Source organism: Humulus lupulus, chromosome 3, assembly GCF_963169125.1.
Source record: "Humulus lupulus chromosome 3, drHumLupu1.1, whole genome shotgun sequence".
NCBI lineage: Eukaryota > Viridiplantae > Streptophyta > Magnoliopsida > Rosales > Cannabaceae > Humulus > Humulus lupulus.
In genome coordinates this window covers 115,854,796-115,878,023 of record NC_084795.1, presented here as the reverse complement: position 1 = coordinate 115,878,023, position 23,228 = coordinate 115,854,796, and the positions used below count along the sequence as shown (strand labels likewise).

The 23,228-nt window shown below is 35.9% G+C and overlaps 1 non-coding gene across 1 annotated transcript; it reads left to right on the top strand.

Annotated features, from left to right (window-relative positions):
- Positions 1–1,606: 1,606 nt before the first annotated feature.
- Positions 1,607–1,713, top strand: LOC133827824 (small nucleolar RNA R71). Its single transcript, XR_009890475.1, has one exon. It is a non-coding gene; the product is annotated as a small nucleolar RNA R71 (small nucleolar RNA).
- The last annotated feature ends 21,515 nt before the right edge of the window (positions 1,714–23,228 follow it).

Genomic DNA, 23,228 nt, shown 5'->3' with positions numbered 1-23,228 from the left:
AGCCACCGGATACTTCATAGACTTGATGACATTAAAGACCACCTCATCTCCTTGAACTCTAAGCTTAAGCTCTCCTTTGTGAACATCAATAAGAGATTGGCTTGTGGCTAGAAATGGCCTACCGAGAATAATTGGTACATCTGTATCCTCTTCCATGTCCAAAACGATAAAGTCAGCTGGAAATATGAACTTATCCACCTTCACAAGAACATCTTCAATAATACCCCGTGGATGCGTCAATGATCGGTCTGCGAGATGTAAAGTGACAGTTGTTGGTTTTGCCTCCCCCAAACCAAGTCTTTTAAACACAGATAAGGGCATCAAATTGATACTTGCCCCCAGATCACATAAAGCGTGCTTACATTCAAACTTGCCAATGGTGCAAGGTATGGTGAAGCTCCCTGGATCTCTCAGCTTTTGGGGTAACTTTCTCTGTAATATCGCACTGCACTCTTCAGTGAGTGCTATAGTCTCATAGTCCTCCATCCTCCTTTTCTTTGACAGAATCTCCTTCATGAATTTCACATAGCTGGGCATCTGCTCCAAGGCCTCAGCAAAAGGAATGTTTATGTGCAGCTTTTTAAACACCTCTAAAAACTTAGAAAACTGTTTATCTAGTGTAGTCTTTCTAAACCTTTGAGGGTATGGAACTCGAACTGGCTGCTCAATAGCAACTGGCGGACTCTGTTCTGGAAGCTGGTGGTCTTCAGTAACCCTTTCTAAATCAGAGTGTTCACCCATCTCTTTATTCTAAACCACTGCCTGTGGAGGTCTGGGCTGCTCAGTCTGCTTCCCACTCCTCAGAGTAATTTCCTGAACTTGCTCCTTAGGGTTGACTTCAGTATTACTGGGCAAATTTCCCTGCGGTCTGTTATTGAGCATATTGGCCAACTGCCCAACTTGTGTCTCAAGGTTTCGAATAGAGGATCTGGTCTCAGTCATAAATTGAGTCTAAGTTTTAGTGAGGGTCAACAAGGCTGCTTGCAGTTCATTAGGCCTTTCAGGTTGAGCTTGATTCTTTGATTGTTGTGGCCTAGGCTATTGTGATGACGAAGCTTGATACATAGGTGGCTGAGGCATGTTATTCTGAAATTGGCCCTGAAACTAAGGTTGTTGGCCTTGATTATTCTTCCAAGAGAAATTGGGATGATTTCGCCACCCAGGATTGTAAGTATTGGAGAATGGATTATTGAGTGGCCTTTGAAAGTTTCCCACCGCTTGAACTTGAGCATGATCCATCAGAGTGTTATTATTCATACTGATAGGGCACTGATCGACAAAATGAGAACCACCACACATTTAACACCTAACTGCCATTTGAACCGCATTAGCAGATACAATGCTCTGTTGTAATTGCTTTGTCAGAGAGGCTATTTGTGCTGTTAGAGCAGTGATTGCATCCAGCTCATGCACCCCAGCTACCTTTCTGACGCCTGATGATCTTTCCTCAGACCACTGATGATTGTTTGTGGCCATGTCCTCCAGTAGCTCATAAGCACCAGTTGCACTCTTACTCATAAACGTACCACCTGCTGCAACATCTATAATGGTTCTGGTTGTAGGACATAAACCATTGTAGAAATTCTGTACTAGCATCCACTGTTCAATGCCATGATGAGGACATCTTCTCAGGAGTTCCTTAAACCGTTCCCAAGCTTCATATAATGACTCTCCGTCATTCTGGCAAAAGTTATTGATCTCTCCCCTCAATTTAGCAGCTTTGGACGGAGGGAAGAATTTAGACAAAAATTTCTACGCTAGATCTTGCCAGGTGACAATAGAGTTTGGTTGCAGCGAGTTCAGCCAACTTTTAGCTCTATCCCTCAGAGAGAATGGGAAAAGCCTAAGCTTAATTGCGTCATCACTCACCCCATTGTATCTGAAGGTTCCACACAATTCCAGGAAATTAGACAAATGGGTGTGAGGATCTTCAGAAGGCAACCCATTAAATTGCACAGAGGATTGCACCATTTGTATAATAGCTGGCTTGATTTCAAAATTGTTGGCCTCTACAACTGGTGGACGTATATTGTTTTGTACTCCCGTCAGAGTGGGCAGTACATAATCGCTCAGGCTTCTCTCAGCATTGTTCTGAGCCTGACCCCCTTGTACGATTCCAAGAATTAAAGCATTCCTGCCATCCCCTTCATTTTGTGCCATCTTCACAGATTTCTGGGCCTCCCTCTTGTTCTTTTTGTTTTGCTTGCACGACTTTTCAATCTTAGGATTCAAAGGAACAAGTTTGTCTTTTCCTCTTCTGCTACGCATATAACACAGTTCACCTGAGATAGACAAATTAAGCAGCTAAACATATTAGAAACAAGAGAAATTAAAATCAAATTAGAATAAAAATTAATTAGACTGATATTGATAATTATTTTCAGTCCCCAGCAACGGCGCCAAAAACTTGTTGTGAATTTTAAGTTATGCAAGTGCACACAGTCGCAATTCGTAATAAAATGGTAAAAACCAAGTATCGTCCTCAAGGACTGATTTATCAATTACCAATCAACCAATCTTTTTAATTCTATTTGATTAAATAATTTCAGAGATTTCAAAAAAAGAAAAATATACTAACGAAGTACAATGAGAATTTAGACAAAATGACAGATAAAATGAAATTAGGACAATTATGATCCTCTATTTTTCCACCCTTTTTATTTCCTAATGCAAGAATTTATACCCTCTTCTCCCTATTCAAGAGTAAGTTGCAAAAAACAATTCATAATCTGGTTAAGATTTATAAAATTCAATCTAAATGACAACTTCCTATATTTCTATGGTAAGTTGAATCATGTAGAAGGCATTAACCACGCAACTCAGAAAAATAGGCAAATAATTTAGATACTTTCGTTCTAAATTGAATTTTCATCCAAACAATCAAAGCATATCAAATTTCACTTTTCAGATTTCAATTTGATTCATGAAATAGCAATTAGAGGTGATCAATCAATAATCGCACAAATAACACAGATTGTAAGGAATTGAAAGAGATGAAGAAGAACATCAATTTTGCATTAAACCATAAAAAGGGTTTCCAAAAGATTCACATAAAAGCCCTAAAGAAAGAATTTAGCCCATGATATTCATTCTAGCAATATGATAATTCAATTATAAACATAAAAATTTAAAGAAAAAGATGAAAAACACAGCAAACAATCCTCCAAGATGGTATTCTTACTCCCAGCCGTCGACTCCTCTTCAGTCCTGTCTCAGTCGCATATATGTTTCCCAAGAATCCCTACTGAAAATTCCCTCTGGAAAAGACTCAATTGCCCATCAAAAGTAATTAGATATGTCAAAATTCGCGAAACCAGTGCTGTAGCGCTAAAGTCAGGAACGAAATGGGGGAAATTTGGGCACCAGCGCTGTAGCGCTCTTATGGTAGCGCTGTAGCGCTAAAGTCAGGAACGAACTTCCTGAAAACTGCGTCCAAGCGCTGTAGCACTGATGTTGTAGCACTGTAGCGCTAAAGTCAGAGCCGAGCTTCTTCAGAACTTCTTCCTAGCGCTATGACGCTCCCTTAGTGGCGCTGTAGCGCTACTTACAGAACCAAGAAAATTCACAAATCTGTCCCGATTTTGTTCCACTTTCGCTCCTTTTCATCAATTGTATCACTTTAACATTAATCACCCTGAAACAAGAACAAACGAGCATAATTCCGAAATAAAATAATCCTAACTAATGAAAAATAGCCTAAAAACTTGGACCATAAACGAGCCTAAAACTCGTTTATCAATTATGTATCTAAATCGGTGGAAGCAGCTACAACACCTACAAATGACAACAAGGTGGTAATTAATTTCTTGCATAAGCACATATTCACTCGTTTAGGCATGCCTAGGGCTTTAATAAGTGATGAAGGTAGCCATTTTTGTAACAAGATGATGAATGCCTTGCTTGCTCGTTATGGTCTTCGTCATAGAACTGTCGTGGCATACCATACTCAAACCAAAGGTCAAGCGGAATCATCAAATAGAGAAGTCAAAAGTATCCTTGGGAAGACAGTTAATAGATCGAGAAAAGACTGGTCTAAGAAGCTAGATGATGCATTATGGGCATACAGAATTGCATACAAGACTCTGATTGGCATGTCACCCTACCGATTAGTGTTTGGTAAAGTATTTCATTTGTCAGTGGAGTTGGAACATAAAGCTTACTGGGCAATGAGGGAGTTGAATATGGATGCCACATCAGCAAGATATCATAGGTCTTCGGAGTTGAATGAGATGGACAAGTTTCGTAATGAGACCTATGAGAACGCTAAGATCTATAAAGAGCATACTAAAGATTGGCATGATAAAATTATGGTTCACAAGGAATTTCAACCTGGGCAGCAAGTGTTATTGTTTAATTCTAGGTTTAAGATATTCCAAGGTAAATTGAAGTCGAGATGGTCAAGGCCATATACAATGGTGAATGTTTTCCCTTTTAGTGTTGTGGAATAGAAAGATAAGTACAATAAAACGTTCAAAGTGAATGGTCAGCGAGTTAAGCTATACTTGGGTAGTCCCATTGATCAAGCCAAGTCCGTCCTCCCCTTAAAGCCATTATGAAGAGGAGATTCAGCATCTAGCTAAATGACATTAACGACAACGCTATTGGGAGGCATCCCATTCGTTTATGAAATTTTTAAATTTTTGTTTTCATTGGTACATATAAATTACTTTGAGAAATTATTTTTAATTGAATTTTTTTGTTTTACTTTTTATATTTTTTAGTTTAGTTTTGGAGTTTTTTTGTAGTCTTCGAATCGTGAAAATTGTGAAAAAAAATATAGATATGAGAGAAGAAAAAAAAAGGCCATTTATGGGCCATAAGCGTGACTGCGCTAGGAGAGTTGGGGCTGCGCTCACAGAGGCCCAAGTCGCATATGTGAGGTAGCGCGACTACACCTGATGCTGTTCCAATGGCAAAAAATAAATAGGTAGTGCGATCACCCTACTCTATAACGGGATCGCGCCCATGGATATGAGAGTTTTAAAACTCTCCAAAACATGATTTTTCACCCATTTTTTAATATTTTTTTCCTTTCTCCGAGCCTCACTCATTCCACTTCTCAGTTCCATGTTCTTTGTAGCGTATTGGTAAGAGTTTCTCCTCTAATTCTTTTTTAATGTCATGAATTAGACTTTTTCTTCTTATTGTACGTGCTTTGCTACAAGTTTTCTCTCTTTTACTTGTTTTCTTGAGTTCTATAGTGTAATCCGAAAATTTTGATACTCATTATGATAATGTTGTGTTATTTTTGGATTTCTAGTGTTTATTGAGGAATATATTCTTGAATGTTCATGGGTATTGATATTTCTTGGTAAATTGTGGTAGATTGAGTTTTTAAACAAGTTTGGGGGAAAATTTTCCCTAGAAATTGGGTGTTGCAAAATTTTGATGTTTTGATTAAATTGGAGTTAATTTAATGAAATTATTGTGATGCTTGTAGATTTTTATCAATTATTTTCTTGAATTTCATTATAATTTTGTTGGATTTTGCATATTGAAACTTTTAGGGCTAGAAATTGGGGGTTATTTTCAATGTGAAGAATTGATGCATTAGAGCTTAAATTGAGGTTTCATTTGCACATTATTAGTTATATCATACTTGATTATGCTTGGGTATTGATTCAATTTTGTCATTTCTTGCATAATTGGGTAGTTTGACAAATTAGGCTCACATTGGCAATTTTTAATTGTACGTTTTCTAGAGTGTGGTTGTGTTTATTGATATCATTTAAATTTTTTGGGGTACTTGTTTATTAGTTTTAAGTGTTGTCATTGTGTTCCATTGAATTGTTATATTTATTTTGTGAGATGGCACCTTCTACGAAATGAAATAAAAAAGTGCAAGAACAGGTGCCTGAGACCCAGGATCCTGATATTGAGTTGGATGAGTCTGTTGATACTAGATTTACTTCTAACAGTGCTAAGTCTTGGTATAGCATAGAAAATTCTAGGAATCTTATTCAGGAAAGAGGGTTTGCAGCCAATGCTGAGGGAGAGTTTAATGTCCCTGAAGAATATGCCCAAGTCATTAACACGCATCACTGGAAATATTTTTGTTCCCCACATATTTCTGTTGCAATACCCATTGTGAGAGAATTTTATGCAAAAGCATTTTAAAATTACTATACTTTAGAAGCCAAAGTTAGGGGAAAAACTGTTTTCCTTGATAGAAAGACAATTAATGATTTATTTAGGTTGCCCACGCGAGATAATGATGATTACCAAGATTTAAAGAATAATTTATGTGAGGAGAGTACATGGGATAAAAAAAAAAATTCTTTGACTCCAGCTGGGAGTCAATGGACTTTTAATGGGACCATAAGAATAGGTTTTCCCGTAGTAGTCATGTGCCAATTTGACACCTAGTAGTCATGTGACTACTGTAAATCTTGATAAAGGTGTATTACTTTATGTTGTTTTATTAGGCATGCATGGTGATATTGAAAGGATTATAGCCTCACAAATACATTCTGCATTATTTACTCAATATGTGGGGTTATATTTTCCTAGTTTGATAACAAGTCTATGCTTGAAAGCTGGGGTTGAATTTCATGAGACTAAGAAGCTTTTAACTCCTTTGATTTATGACACTGTCACTATTAACAAGACCAAAACAATTTATCCTTCTAGTGTTGCTTCTGCAGGTGGTACATCATCTAAGGATCGGCCTAGATGTCCTCTTTCTCCTTATTCTTTAGATGAGAGGATGAGTAGGTTGGAGCTTAATTTCCAAGAGCATCATTTATGGAGTGTTAATATGGCTTAGTATCTGCATGGGTATCAGTAGGCATTTGCATCTCATTTCGGCATTGATACCAATTAATTTCCTCAGTTTCCACATTTTGGTTTTCCTCCACCCAAGGGAGATGGTGGAGAAGTTCCTTCGTCGTGAGTCCGTTGAGTTGTTAGGAGTTTTTCTTTTCCTTATCTTTCTTTAAAACATTCGAGACAATGTTTAGATTAAGCTTGGGGGATGAAATTTATTGTTTGTGTTAGGTTGTGTGTTTGTGTTTTTCTATGTTAGTGTGTTTTGTCTAGATTGTTTAGAGTCTTAATTGAATCAAGTTGTCAATGATTAGCCAAAGATATTATGATTGACTGATGTGTTGTATAAATTGAATGGGAATGAATCTTTAAAAATCTGTGTGCTTGGTTGAATATCTCTTTCCATTTTTACCTTTTCCACTTAAATAATTGAGATCTTGGTCATGATTTTTAATAAATTTTCCGCGATTGAATATTATATATGCTTTTTGAATTTTGAAAATAAAAAAAAGAATTAAATAAGTTTTATCCTAGAACTTGTTTGCTTGCTTTTTGAGACAAAATCCTAGATGATGCATTTTTTAGGAAGATGATTTAGGCAATTATTTGAAACAATTGAGTCTTTCAAGCCAACCTTGATTTATTGAATCCTTAGTTAACCCATTTTTAGCTTAGTGTAAATTTTTTTTTCTTTTTGTTGTCTTACACTTATTTTGAGCCAATGAAAACTTTGTTAATTTTTCCTTCCCTTTTGATGTACCATGAGTGTATAAAAATTAATTGGGAATGATTGTAATGGGAGTTTATTTGTAGAAGTTTGTGTCATTAAAAGAATAAAATTTGAGAGAGAGAAAAAATATTAAAAAAATGAACTACACTCCAAATTGAAAATATACAATGAAATAAGTTTGAGGGAGTGTAGTATCATTAGAAAAATGTGAATGAAAAAAAAATCTTGTGTATGAATTTTCTCTCCAAATAAGAAATATTGGGAAATTTGGGATTGGTTTTGGGTTTGTGAGTGGATAAAGGTTTAATTGTTTGGTTGAGTGCTTGTGGTACGTTTTGAGCCTAAATGACTTTTTCATCAACCTTTACCTAAGCCATTTAATAATAAGTTGTGAAAGTGCTATTGATTTTTGAGCATGTGTTGTCTACATTAGCGGATACTAGCAAGTATAGTAAGCTTATGAGATATTAATTGATTGGTTGATTGAGATGAAAAAAAAAATGGTGAGCATGAATGGATTCAATTTCATTTTATTTATTAATCATGATTAAGAGAGCTTTTATATTTTTTTGGATTTAAGAGAAGTGGAAGAATGTTTTGACAGAAATTCTAGAATATTGGTTGATTTTCCCGAAGATTATATGAGTATGTTAGTCATCATAGCTTGAGGCTGAATAATTTTTGTTGGTTTGATTCAGTTGTTTTTGTTGTTTAGGTTTTTAGTCGAGTCTGTTTATTGTTGTGTTCTTTACTTGAGGGCGAGTAAAGGGTAAGTTTGGGGGAATTTGATAAACGAGTCTTGAAACTCTTCTATGAATTAATGCAAAGTTATGTTTTTTTCTTCTCATTTGAGATCTTTTCAATTTATGCTTAACACTTGTGATTTATTGGCCATTTATTACATGATATATATGAATTTGTTTCAAAATCTAAAAGGTGAGATTCAAACAAGCTATAATTGACTAGACATAGATTTCGATATTGAATGAAAGTATCAATATGGTTTATGTAGCTTATAAGTTCTTATGCCTAATGCTTCCTATATGTTGAGTTTATCACAGAAATATAGAAAATTCACACATAGGTTGAATTTTATATATCTTAACAAGAATATAGAATACTTTTGTAACTTGCTATTTCATGTAGAAAAAAAATATATAAGAATATTGCATTAAGAAAATAGAGAGTGAAAAGATGATGAGATTAAGTTACCTAATTTTCATCCATTAATTCATTATCTGCATTGTTATTTGATTAGAGTTTATTGTTTTTAATTGTTTTTATTTCGTACCTTTATGTTTATGTTTTAGTTTTCTCTTTTCAACAAATTTTCGTTAGCTAAATTGAGATTAGGCATTAAATATTGGTGCTTAGTAATTTAGTCTTCGTGGGACGATACTCGTGCTTGTGCACTATATTACTTGAAACGATACATATACTTGCGTTATAATTTTTTTACAACAATGCCTTATGGACGGTAAACTACTAAAAGATTGAATGAATGCAAGAAAATTATTGTACCAGGTCCCACGGTATGTTATGATTGAAGGAATTCTCTATAGGTGAGGCCATTCAATGTCCCTTCTGCAATGTGTTTTGCTCGAGGAAGCACAACCATCCTTTGAGAAATACACGAAGGGTTTTGTGAAGACCACCCTGAGGAAAACAACTTGGCTCTAAAGGTGTTAGGGCAAGGATATTTTTGGCCTACGCTCCAGAAAGACTCGGCCTCGTATGTCCTAAAGTACATTTAGTTCCAAAGTTTTTCCACTATTGCTCGAGGAACACCCATGGAGTTGAGCATGATTTAGTCACCTTGGCCATTTGTTGTATGGGGAATTGAGTTAATCGACTCATTGCCAACTGGAAAGGGAGGATTTTGTTATGTGGTTGTTGCCATCGACTACTTTACTAAGTGGGTTGAGGTCGAACCCCTGGCAAGTATAGCCTCAAAGAGAGTCCTAGATTTTGTCGTGAAAAACATAATATGTCGTTTTGGACTGCCAAAAAAGTTCGTGTCCAACAATAAAACTCAGTTCAATAGTGACCTTTTCACAATTTTTTGCTAGAAGTAAGGTATAAATAAGAGTTTCTCTTCAGCGGCGTACCCTCAAGCTAATGGATAGGTCGAGACAATAAACGAAACCCTAAAAGTGAGCTTAAAAAATGATTAGAAGAAGCTAAGGGGCCATGGCCTGAGCACTCCCAAAATGTACTTTGGGTCTACTGGACCTTACATCGCAACTCCACTAGACACACTCCCATCTCGTTAACTTTTGGAAGTGAGGTTATGGTCCCAGTCGAGGCCTTAGTGATGTCGTTTAGGCAGAAAACTTTCAACCAGGATCGAAACCATGACCTGCATCATGCATCCTTGGATTTAATAGAAGAGTGGTGGGAAGAGGCTCATTTGTAGCTCGCCTATTACCAGCAAAGAGTTACTCACTACTATAATTTGAAAGTCAAAGGACGAAGACTCGAACTGGGTAATTTAGTGCTCTTAAGGGTTTTTTAGCAAACAAAATCATAAAGATGGTGTATTGGGACCTAATTGGGAAGGACCCTACCAGATATTGGAAATCTACGTGAAGAGACCTTCAAACTAGCTCGGTTGAGAAGAGAATTGGTCCCACATACCTATAATGCACTACACCTCAAAAAATACTATCAGTAAAGCTTGTTTTCTCTTCCTTGTAAGGCTTGTTTATAAAACTCGTTTTATTTTAATCGAATATTTCAAGATTGCTACGTATTTTAAATATGGATACAATATTTTATCTTATTCTTGTGATTTATCACGAGCTTATTTTGTAAAAGCGATTTAGAATATTCATAAATTCTGATCGCTTGGGGGCATACAACCCTCAAAGAGTCTTTAAATTAATCAATAAATTTAGTTAAAAAAATTGTGCAACTTCGAATTCAGAAAATTGATCATTCTACGGCTTTTAAAAGTTCGAGTTTTCGAAAAAAATTCAAATACGAACTAAGTTAAGAAAATTCAAAGTAAAATGAAACCTTGAGTTCAACTAGGTAATCCAGGATATGACCAGGTTTGAGGACTGATTCTTAACATGTGTATTGCTATCAGGCGAATGAACTTCTGGATATAACCAGATCATCGACCAAGAATTAACTAGTCGAGCCATCATGCATTTATTCCAATCTAAATTCAACGCCTATGACTATGCAATTGTACAAGGATTTTTTAAAATTCATAAACATGGCTAAATAATAGATAAATGGGAACAAAAAATAGATTAGAAAATAATAAACATATACTAATGTAAGTATGTGAATAACTCAAGCAAAGATAACCTCGAACTAAGCCCCAAGGCAATTGTCTTGGCTTTTGAAAGCCTAATTACAAAGGTTTCAAAGAACCCAGAATGAAAGATTAAAAAAAAAGAGGACGCCCTAGACATTACTGAGCTCCGTCAACATGCCCATGTGATGTCACCTCTTCATCACCCCATGGGTAGCCCCCAGATGCCTCCACGATCTTGGAGGGCTCTTTTGATAGGCAGTCCTGGAACTTGGCAAGGTCTCGCCCCAAATGTTCTGCGTCCTAAAATGAGAAGTCTCCTTCTTGGTTGTATGCCTAGCACCAAAAAGCATTTCCTCTAGAGAGCCTGTTCCCTAACAACCTCCTGCTTGGCCTTCTCAGCATCCTGCTTGGCCTTCTCAGCGTCCTGTTTGGCATTCTCCTCGACCTTAGACATCCTCTTTTAAAGCATGTTAACTTCTTCAAGTTTCTTGTTGAGATCGTCAATCTCGACCTGGAGCTGGTCTCGACGCTGGCTCACCTCCATGACTTGTCCCATAGCAATTCGATCGTTCTCCTGGGATGCCTCGAGAGCAGCCCTAGCCTCGTCCCTTTCAGCTCAAATACGGGTGATGCCGCGGATTTGGGCTAAACAAGACTGCAAAAAAATATCAGGATTAGCTAGCTAAAAGGAGGGCAGCAGAAAAAAAGAGGGTGTAGGTGAAAAGGATGACTTACAGTTAGAGTCATTCCTAAGGCCAGCTCCAGGACATTCTTTGGTGAATGCTCCTCTATTGCCCTCAGGTCCTTAATGTTCACCTGATTGGCGTGGCCCACCAAGTGATTTTCCATCTCATGGAGGGACCAACAAAGTGCCTCTGGGATCCTTTCGACCTCGAGCGGCATAGCTATGCATTACACAAATAGGGCCTCACCTTGTATAACTTGAGGAATCGGAACAGGTTCGCGAGGAAGAGGTAGAGGGGATTTGAGAATGGTAATTTTTGTTACTCGAGCTTGCGTCTTGTAGTGCATCAAAAAAAAAATTTTAGATTATTTAAATTTTGTGATTTATTTGATTTAAATGTTAAGTGTGATGAATTGTTTTATTTAAGTGTTGTTATTTTATTTGGTTGATTATTTGTTTTATTTGATTGTTTATTATTTTATTTAATTGTTAGAATTGTTTGGTTAATTAATTTAATAAGTGAATAATTGTGTAACATGTTATTTTACTATTAGTGTTACATTTTAATTAAGTGTGACAATTGAGGTAATTATGTGAGCTATGGTGGAATGCACTAAGGTGCATGATAGATAGTAATGCACCCTAGTGATTTAGTGTGTGCTAGTGCATGGTAGCATGGTACACATGTGTAGATTTTCTACACACTTTATATTTCCTTATTTTAGATTTTATTTGAGTTAATTTATAAAAAAAAAAGAAAAAGAAAAGGGAAATAGGGTGTTTGGGCGTGTGAACCTAGTGGGAAAGGAATTATTTCTTTTAAGTAATAAAAATAAAAAATTGAAGATAATAGTTATTTTGGGGATAGGCATGTGATCATTTTTATTCCTTTATATCTATTATTATAAAAGAAAATAAAGAGAAATTAAGAGAAAATAAAATGGAAAAAGGAAACTTACCATTTTGTGTTGGTGAGGCTTTATGAGAGAATAATGATAAAGGGGAAAGGAAAGAGGAGAAGAGCCATTTGCTCTTGTGGCTGCCGTGACCTAGAGAGAGAGAGAGAGAGAGTGGCGTGTAGAGAGAGAGAGAGAGAGGAAGAAAGAAAGAAAGAAGGAGAAGGTGAAGAGGAACCCATCTTAGAGTATGTTCTCTTGTTTTTCTTGTTTGTATAATCTCTTTTTATTGATAATATTTTATTGACTTGTTTTATTGTTGTGTGTGTTTGGGTTCTTTCTTCTCCTCATGGTGGTTTTCCAATAAAAACCCTAGGCTTGAACAAGGGTGTGGAGTTTGGGTATTGATCTTATTGTGTTCTTGATTTTACAATCAAGAAAGGTAATGGTCTTTTCTTAGCCTTTATATTGGTTTGGTGGGTTGTCTATGAGGTTTTGATGATGATGTTAATGGTTGATTTTGGTAGGATTGGTGAATATGATTTGTATATTTTGAGAGTATGATTTGTTTTAAAAGGGTTGTGATGTTGATTTTGCTATGCATAAAAATTGGTGATAATCTATGAATGCATGCATGGAGATTTCGGCCTAGGCATACCTAAGTATGTTCTTGATATTTTTGTGTGATGTTGTGTGATTTTCAATAAATTAGATCCATGTTTTAGGACCTATGTATTATGGGTAAGTTGATAATTGGCAATCTTGATATTTGGATCCATGAAATTTTGATAGGATGCATGTTATATTGAGAATGAATAAATTATAAGATGCATGAAAATAATGATAGAAACATGTTAGGATAATATAAGGCATATGTGAATATGGTGCTTATGAATTACTATATGTTATTGTTATTGATAGTGTTTTGTTGGTTTTCATGGAATAGCAAAAAAATGGTTATAAAAGAATTCATGTGAATATGTTGGTGATATTAGAAACATGCATATAATAAGAGTATGATGAGGTTTTGGACATGTATGATTTTATGTAATTTTTGGGATAAAAGTTGAGTTTCATGAGGAATTAAGCTTGCTGTTTTTTTTGTAAATAATTGGGAAAAAGTTGATAAAAAGATGATTTGCATGCATAAGTAATGTTCTTGATGTTATGTTAATTTTATGAAATTAAAAAGGGGATTTTAAGTCCCATTAAAATGATATTTTACTCAATTATTTACCTACAGAATTTTTATTGAATTTTAGAAAATATGAGTTTTTTTAAATTGATTATGGTGATTTTTAATGATAAAAATAGTTGCTGGAATTTTTGTAAGAAAATATAAAGTGAGTTTCACTAAAATGAATTGGATAAGTTTTTGGATTAAATTATTTTTCCTAAGTTATGGTAATATTGAAAAATGGTATTTTTAATGGTATAAATGCATATTTTGATAAGTTATGATTTTCCTTTATTTTGATTGAGAAAAATATTTAGATTCTATTTATTTGTGATTTTTAAAGAAAATAAATGGTGGCTGAAAGTTTGTTTTAAAAGGGTTAAAAAAATTTATTTAAATTGTCACATATTGATTTTTGTTACATAAAACTAAGTCTTAAATAATTTAAATAAAAATATATTTTCCACACTTAAAAATATATTTTTCTCACCTCATTTATGTAACACAATGATAAAATTTATTTTTCTAAAGAAACATATTAAAAATAGGTATTTTAATTAAATCCAAGCTTTTTGGTAAATTCTTTGTAATTTGAGATTAATGAATGAAATTTGTCACATATTTTATTTTTAAGCTAAAATAAAATAATTTTATAGAATAAATAATGTTTTGAGAAATTTAATCAACTTAGAAATTTTAAGAAAAATAAAGCATGCAATATGTCTATTGATTTTAAAATAATAAAAGTAAGAAATGTAGAATTATCATTTTTGAAAACGTCTTTATTACGCAATGTTCCCACGTATGCATGTTACATGCAAATCCACTTTTACGTCCAAAATTATGTTTAATATTCAACTATGTGGTTGTTATAAAACGATCATGCATGTAAAATGGGTAAAACGAGCATTATTCTTTTTGGCGATAATTGCATGTTTAGTGTAACTGTTATCATGAGTGCATGACCCATGCACACATGAGTTGTATGGAAGGGCAAAATAGTAATTTTATGAACCTAAGAAATGTTATTTTGATTATGATATAGGCTCGTTGAAAGATTGTGAAATTCTTAGCTTGGACCTGAGGTAAGGAAGTTAGATAGATTCTATGATTTTATGCTATGAATGGTAAGACTGTTGTATGAATGATTTGTTATGAATTATGAATGCCTTAATGTGATGATATGTTGAATGTGATATGTGTATGGATGTTAGATACATCAAACCAGTTACGATGTCAGATACATCAAACAGATTACGATGTTAGATACATCAAACAGATTACGATGTCAGATACATCGCACGAGTTACTAAGGACATTGAGACGTAACTCCTAGGGCGGACGTGCCGAGGTTATTCAAGGACCAGTGATCTCTTGTTTACCTCATAGGGTGACATGGACAACTAGCGTTCCATGCTCATCATGTATGTTGTATGTTTGTGATATGATGATATGTCACGATTATGTTATGATATGATGATATGTTACGATTATGTTATCATATGATGATATGTTACGATTATATTATGATATGATGATATGTTACGATTATGTTATGATATACCATGATGTTTTAGATGAACATTAGTGTTTGTATTTGTTGTATTCTTACTTGCTTATTTGTTTGTACTTCCTTACTGGGCTTTTAGCTCACCCCCCTTACTTTCCTTCCAGGTAGCAAATAGGATTTCTCTATGGCACGCGTGGTGACGTGAGGAGTTCTTTCATCATGGGGTGTATGGCGTGGGGTAATCCTATGGACGAAAAAACGATCAACGTAGAATGCCATTTTAAATTATGTTTTGTTTTTAAGAGACTTTCCTAAATTATCAGTGGGACTCAGTTATTTAATTTTTGGTTTCTTTGAACTTTGCATAAAATCCTATGTTTTATTTTAAAACTTGTGGCGCCAACTTGCATGTTTTTAAATAAGTCCCCCTGAGACTTTGATAATGAATGTTATTCTTTTATAAACTATGTTATGCGAATGCTTTGTAAGTATTAGTTTAGGGCGTTCTTTACACATCTACTTTGGTTGTTGCTTCTCTGGGTGGAGCTGGCACGTTTATGTTTTACGGGGGATCCAGTGGCAACTCTGAATCTGGAGGTGGTTTTCTTTGATATTCTCTGCTTCTTGATGATAGGCCCAGCTCCGGCCCCAGTAGGCTTGAAGGCACTATTTAGGTCCATGGTTTCATCTACAAGAGAAAGAGCAAAAGAGTTAAATCCAAGGAATGAGTCAGGATAATACAAAGCAATAATGGAGAAAACCCTACCGTTCGAGGTAGAGGGGGAGACGACTATGATTAGCTCCGGATTCTGATCAGGGCCAGACTCGACCTCTAATTCACAAATGATCGAAGGAGGGGGTGAATCTAAAAAGATTATCTCGTGAGACACATATTCGACCTGGGAAATGCCAAAGGCATGATTACCGTGAATAATGAACTCCCAGATTAGAAGGTTGGTCCTGTACTAGTTAAAATGGTTGATCTAAATCTAAAGGTGTTGTCTACTATTATAATGTATTTAAGGAGAGCAAGGTTGTGACGTACTACCAGATGATCCATGCATTGTTGAAGCATGATATCTAGGTCTGGGTTGTCACGATGATGACTCATGACCCATCTCTGGTCATGTCGAGCCTAAATAAATTTGACAGCAGCTTGGTTTATGTCCTTATCATTATTATCTTTGTCAGAGGTTTTGGTTGTTGCCCCCGACTCTACTTTCCCTTGTCTTTGATCAATTCTCAAGGCCTTCTCAGTTGGCCACTTGCGCACCAAGAGTGCGACCTCCTCCTGTTCTTCTTCCTCGATCTCCTCAACAACTAGAGCTCAGGATCTCAGCCTCAAGGTCTGACCTTCCTTGACCAAACCACACTTCACCACTGTGGCATCATTTACAACCGCCCTGCAATCCTTCTCTTGGACAATGTTGTTGGTTAGGGCTTTGTATTGACCTTCCAAGCTCACATATCGCAGTGTCCTCTTGTAAATCGCCGCACAAGACAATAACTCGATCAGAATCAATGATTAACTTAGCTAAAATAAAGGATTCATATAAAAAATTCACAGGGCTGGAAACTTAAGAGGATGATTGAAGTATCTAAGTTTGCTTTTCTAGAACCCGTTGGACATAGAAATAAATCATTGAAGTCACTTGGGTGGCTAGGGAGATCGATGATGGAGGCTATGTTGGGGAATCTAGTGAGGTAGTAGAAAACATCACCTCGGCCCCTTTACTCTGGATGGGCCTTGAGGTAGAAGAAATACATAATATCGGCAGGGGTGGGGACCTCCCACTCGTGCTTCAAAAATATATACTTCAACCCTGCCAGGAGTCGATATGAGTTCAAGGGGATCATAGTTTAAAAAGTCTATGAAGTGTTGGTCCAAGGGAAGGAAGGCAGCTGCCTTTAGGTGCTCATCACATAAAGCCCCAAAGTCATCCTGGAGTGGGATACAACTTTGCTCTCCATCCAATGGTGGTCGGGCAACAAGTATTTTGGAACCCATCTTGATCCCGTGAGTCAGTAAGATTTTGTTCACCTTGTCCTGAGTCTTTATTAGAGACTCGATGTGCTCGGCCTCGAAGAAGGCGTTGGTTCCAACCTCGACCTGCCTTTCCACCACTAGTCCAAAGTAGTGAATGGGGGCTCGGAAGCGACCTACTTATCTTTATTTTTGTTTTGGGAGGAGGAGCTTGCCACTGATTTCTTCTTCTGACTAGCCATAATTTAGTTTGTCTGGTAACAAAGCAGTATGATATAGGTGACCTAGATATAACCTTGCTTCAATAATAGAAGTGAGATCAACCTGGTGTTTTTTATTCAGTCTACTCGACCTGAGTTATCTACGAGATAAATTCTCACCTGATGCTGTTACGTGAGTTCATGCGTGGTCAGAAATCACACGCCATAACCTCGAGAAACCCTGATACTTCATGATTCGCATGTCAAACCTAATACCTCTTTGGAAAGAGGTTTCATTTAAAAACCACTATAGATGTCGTGACCCTTAAGCTACCTTGAACTAAACCTAAAAATCCTCAAATCTTCAAATTCAATTATTCAAACATTCCTCTCTCACACACAAAAAATCTAGAAACTAAACGATTTTTTGTTGCATTATTCCTAGTTGTTCCTAGTGCTGTCAGTTTTAGCCAAATATAAAACATAAACTAAACTCGTACCAGGCCAAAACAAGTAAAAAATACTATAAAATTTCTTAAAACTTATTGGAAAATAAGAATATGAAATTTAAGCCATATATAAAAATACTTACAGTTTGGTTTCTTGGTTGACGAAATGAAGAAGGTAAGTGAAGAACATGAAATGCTAGAGGAATCCTAGGTGAGAGTCTAAAAGATTCTGGGAAACAAGGGACGCAGAGTGCTTTGAGTATTTTGAAAAATAAGAAAGAGAAGAGGAGAATATCGATTGCAAAGGTGGTGAGGCTCAAGCTTGGTTCCCCTATATACACGTAATCTTCTGGAACTGATCTAGGCCACACGATTAGATCAGTTTAACATCCAAGGGCCTGTATTAAATAAACCAAATGACAACAAAAAGTTGACAAGACAACTATCACACTCGAATCCCGAACATGTGCCTGTTACAGACAGACACATGTCTCGTACTCGAGTGAGTGGGTGGGCACATTTTCTCATTACAAAAGCCAAAAATCCCCTATTGTACATTAAATAAGTGGCGTTGTGCATGAGCAGGAGCTAGGGGGGCCGATGTTGTACCCCAAAATAGCGGGCTGAATTACTTCGCACGAGGTACAGTTGGAAAGACAAGCATATGAAGAAAATGTTTATCTTAGTAACTTTCGAGTGAGCAGCTCGACTTTGCTTGACTTCCTACAATAACCACAAAGTCACCAATTCACCTTTTATGCCCACAACTTAGTACGAGGTATGCATCATCCTGATCACCCTCGTTAAACACCGAACATGACCCGCGTCAGTTCGTATTGGTCTTATAACTTCCAGTTTGAGGAGTGTGCTCAGCTTGCGCAAGCCTAACTTAGACGCACACTGAAGGATCCCAAAATAATCGGAGGTTCCTTATATGCCTCATAAATTCCTAGATGTTATTATGTATTTATTACCCACTATAACGGGTATAGAATTAATAGGTAATTATGTATTTATGTACATGGAAAGTTACCAAAATTTGTAAGTTACCATATTAATGTATGGTTACCAAAAACTATCCATGAGAATCTCCTACAAATACAAGGGAAATGGACAAAAAAAAAAGGAAGACTTTCTATATGCAAAAACTCTGCTGAAATTGCCATAAACAATTTCATCAAGAGACCTGACAAATAAATAAGAGTAACTCATGAACTAGGTGGATTTTAACCACTGAACCACGTAAAATCGTGTGAGCATTTTGTTTTCTTATTTTTTGTCATTTCTTTCTATTTTATATATTAAAAGCCTAGTCTCTCTATTGTCGGATTTCTAAATCCCTTGTTGCCGAAAAATAGCGTCAACAAGTACTTAATCATCTAGTTTATATTTACTTGTCAATTTAGTTGTGGTTTGACAAAAATGTATTCATTGTCAAGGATGACCTACTTCCACTACAAACCGACTAGTTAGCAAGATTTATGTCATTTATTTATGAAGTCTAATTTTTCTTATGTGTAACTTACTAGCTTGATTGGTATGTTGTTATTAATTTTTCTTATGTATGTAATATTGAACTACTTATGTATATATATAAATGACATATTTTAATTATTGATGACATGTGAATGATTTTCTTAATTTTAATTTATACATTATGTTTATCTAGATAATAATTTATAAAATTTGGTGTATAAGAATATGTTATATGTTATATTATTATATATAATTTTTTTAATATAAAATATGGTATTTTATATTAAAAATTTAAATATAATTTAGTATTGAATATTGTATTATTAATATAATTTTATTGGTATTTAAAAATTTTGAAATCAAATTATATATGAAAAGAAAACAAAAATAACTATATATTAAAAAAAAACCTTTCTCTACGATTTTTTTCGTAAATTTTTCTCTGTTGTACAATACACTGGTTCCCATTACTCAAAAAAGCCACATTGTATTAAGGAAAAAAACTGTGAAGAAAGCCTTATTTTGTAGTAGTGGTTTTGAAAACATTAAAGATTTCCTGATAGATTGAGATTATTCTTTATGATTTTATGTGGAATTATTGTATGTTTATAATGGTGGTGCAACTTGTGCCACGTGTGCATGTCCTATGCACATGTGGGGTATGTTTTTTTAGTATGCTTAGTCTTACTTGATATTGAGAAAAGTATTTGATTGTGATTCTAGGCTCATTGTGAAGTACCATACACTTAATTTTGCTTGGACTCGAGGTAAGGAAGTTAGCTAGAATTTCTGAGTTTATGTTGACTATATGAGATGTAGTGTTATGAGAGGGTCTGCTTGTATATATGCTTGAATTTTGTATGAAAAGTAGAGGTTGTTAGCGTGGTAAATTCGACACATCAAAGGGGTTAGGTATGTTATAACTCATAGGGCGGACGCGCCGAGGTTATTTTAGGACCAGAGCTCCTGAGTACCAGAAAAAGGAGGATTTACTGGTTTATGCTTTACTGGTTGCCTCATAGAACTTGTTTGCTTTATTTGTTATGATGAAATATTCAGATAAAGTGTATGATTACACTATGATGATGATATACTTATGATTATGATATGATTTGTTGTAAGCTTATGTTACGATGAGAATAAACTTGTATTGTGCTTATGTGAATTGTTGATTCTTGTTTGTACTTCATTATTGGGCTTTTGGCATACCCCCCTTACTTTCCCCTTTTAGACATGCATTAGGTTTCATGTATAGCACGGACTGTGATGTGAGGCGTTCCAAGATTTGAGCATGTATGTCGCACGGAATCAATGAACAAACGAGCGGTCTTGTTAATGCCAAGAACATTTTAGGGAGTAATTTATTTTTTCTATTAAGTTTACAGTGGGACTTTAAACTTTTGTTTTTAAACTACATAAAAGACATTATTTTTTATTTTTAAACAATGGGCCCATATTGTATGTTTTATTAAGGCCCAACTTAACATTTCCACATTTGTGGTATTTTTCTAGTAATTATAAACTGATTGTCGATTTTACACAGAGAGTGGAATAGGGCGTTACTAAAGATGGTATCAGAGACGGTCATGCATGATTTGGAGAATCCCTCTGCATATATGCTAAAGACTGGGTTAAACTCATCTCATTGTGTCGTAAGTATATTCTTTACTTGATTTACATTACTTTACTTTCTTTTAAGTTCTTAGTACGATGGTTGCATATTAGACATTAAGCCTCCAATAATTAGGATGAGTATGAAGAAACTCGTCCAGGAAATTCATGAGATTTTTAGGGTTAATATAGATGAGGTAAACAACTACCACGAAAGGATTTCAGTTCTCCAAAAGACGTCTACTGTGAATGAATGCATTGAATAGATGACAAGGCATGGGTGACATGCATCATAGGAAATCGCATGTATGACACTATTAAGTTTCAAGTAAAGTAGAGAATACAATACGAAAACTAGACGCTATCAAGATCAAAGGACAAATAGTCTTCACAACGCAATCATTAATAAGTTAGAAGACATAGGTTAAGGACTTCACTCCATGACATTTTCTTACGAGGTGATGTTTTTAACAAGATAGAAACACTCAGTCGCTAAGGAGTCTTCAGTGGAGGAGCATACAAAGTGGATATGCCACAACATTTGGCAGCGAATAGCAACAAAACCTTGATGGAGTCGATGGAGACTAAGGACGTTGTGAGGCAAGTAAATCCATGACAACGTAGTTCAACATAGAGGACAATGACAAGCTACGAATTGATGCAATAATGAGGATAAGCAATGAAATGTGACATGACAAAACAAGATAAAGGCTACTAGTAGAAGCTAAGGATTACCAGGGACAACAAGATAATTAGCAATCCTAAAGATGGATGCTAGAATTTGGTGGATGTGGTTAAGTAGAAACGAACTTTAGACAACATGACCTGTGCTGACTTTGTACAAGTCATTTGAAAGACGTATTATAGTGCGATCGTGTTAGCAACTAGAGTTCATGAGTGTGCGACACTGGCACAAGGTAGTCTTTCAAGCACAGAGTATGCCAAGAAGTTTGATAGACTCGCAAGGTTTGCTCCTGAAAACGTGTTGACAGAGGCCATGGGGGTCCAAAGGTTTATAAGGTGGTTGAAGGCCATGATTGTCAGGGATGATAAAATGACCAGGGCTGAAGTGGTTAGTTATGCGAAGATCTTAGATAACACCCTACATGCTGAGTATTTGGAGGACAATATATTGAAGGATAATGGTGCAAGAAGGGTGGCCAACAAGAACAAGGCTTTCTAGGAGAGCAATAAGAGGAAGGTCTAAGAGGGGCAGGGCAATGTAATTGACAAGAGTCCTAAAACCACAGCTCCAAGTGGTAATCACAAGAACAACGAAAATTGTAACGTCCAAAATTCGCTAATAAGGTTTAATGCCTTGATTAGTATGCTGGGAAGGAAATAATTGATTTAATTATGTTATTATGTGGAATAAATGATTATGTGATTAGAAATGCATGTTTAAGTGAATTAAATATGCATGTGGGCCCATTTTGGTTAGTATGGGCATATTTGTAATTTTGGTCCGTTAAGGGCATAAATGTAAATTACATGTGAGTTGTGCTTAAGACCATAGGATTATGGAGATATATTTGCGATGTGTTATACGAGATGGTCCTAGGGAGCGGATTAGCAGAATAGCCACAATAGGGTTGAATACTTGGCTCGGGGTGAGCCTAGGGGTATTTTGGGACAATAGTACGTGTTTGAGATTATCGGGTAATGGGTATTAACTTAGTGATTATTTGGTTATGTGGGTATTAAATGGGGATTTATATGAACACTCACGGAATTAGCAGGATGAGGCAAATGATATATTTTCCCTTGGTGGCATTAAAGAGGCTAGAATTGGTCTAAGAGGCGTTTCGGTCATTTGAGGCAAGTGATAGACTTGGATAGGACAGTAGGAAGTGACCAGAACACTCTCTCTTCCTCTTTCACTCTCTTCAATTTACACTCTCTCTTGGTGGCTTGGAGGGCGTTGGGAATTTTGGAGGTAAAGCTCAAAATCAAGGCTAGGATAGTTGAGGATTTGAAGCTAGAAGTGTTGGGGAATTAGCTCTGGGTTGAAATCATTACAGAGGTAAGGTTTAGAGCAAGATTTCTTCATGGATTTCTTTGTTGTTTTAGTGTTTTGTGGTTTGGAACTCAAGTGGTTCAATTTAAGTTGTAATGAGGTTTTTGGTTGTATTTTTAGGGTTTATGTACTACTCTAGGTGTAGTGGAAGTATTCTGGGACTTAATTCTGGCAGAAGAATATGTTTGGGTCGATTTGCATGGGGGTTTATAAATCTGAAAAATGTTGGAAATTATGGGTTCATGAGGTCATGCCACGATACTGCTCTTGTGCGCTGCGACCCGCATGAACTCAAAGACCTAGGGGGATTTGCTGAATCGCCTCAGCGCCGCGGCCCTGGGCAAGGCACACTGCGGCACGTGTCCAGAGAAATTAAGAGCTAGGCTCTCTAAGTTGAAGAGGGTTGCGACTCTTAATGTGGGGGCACCACAACTCTAATTGAGGGCGTCGTGGCACAAAC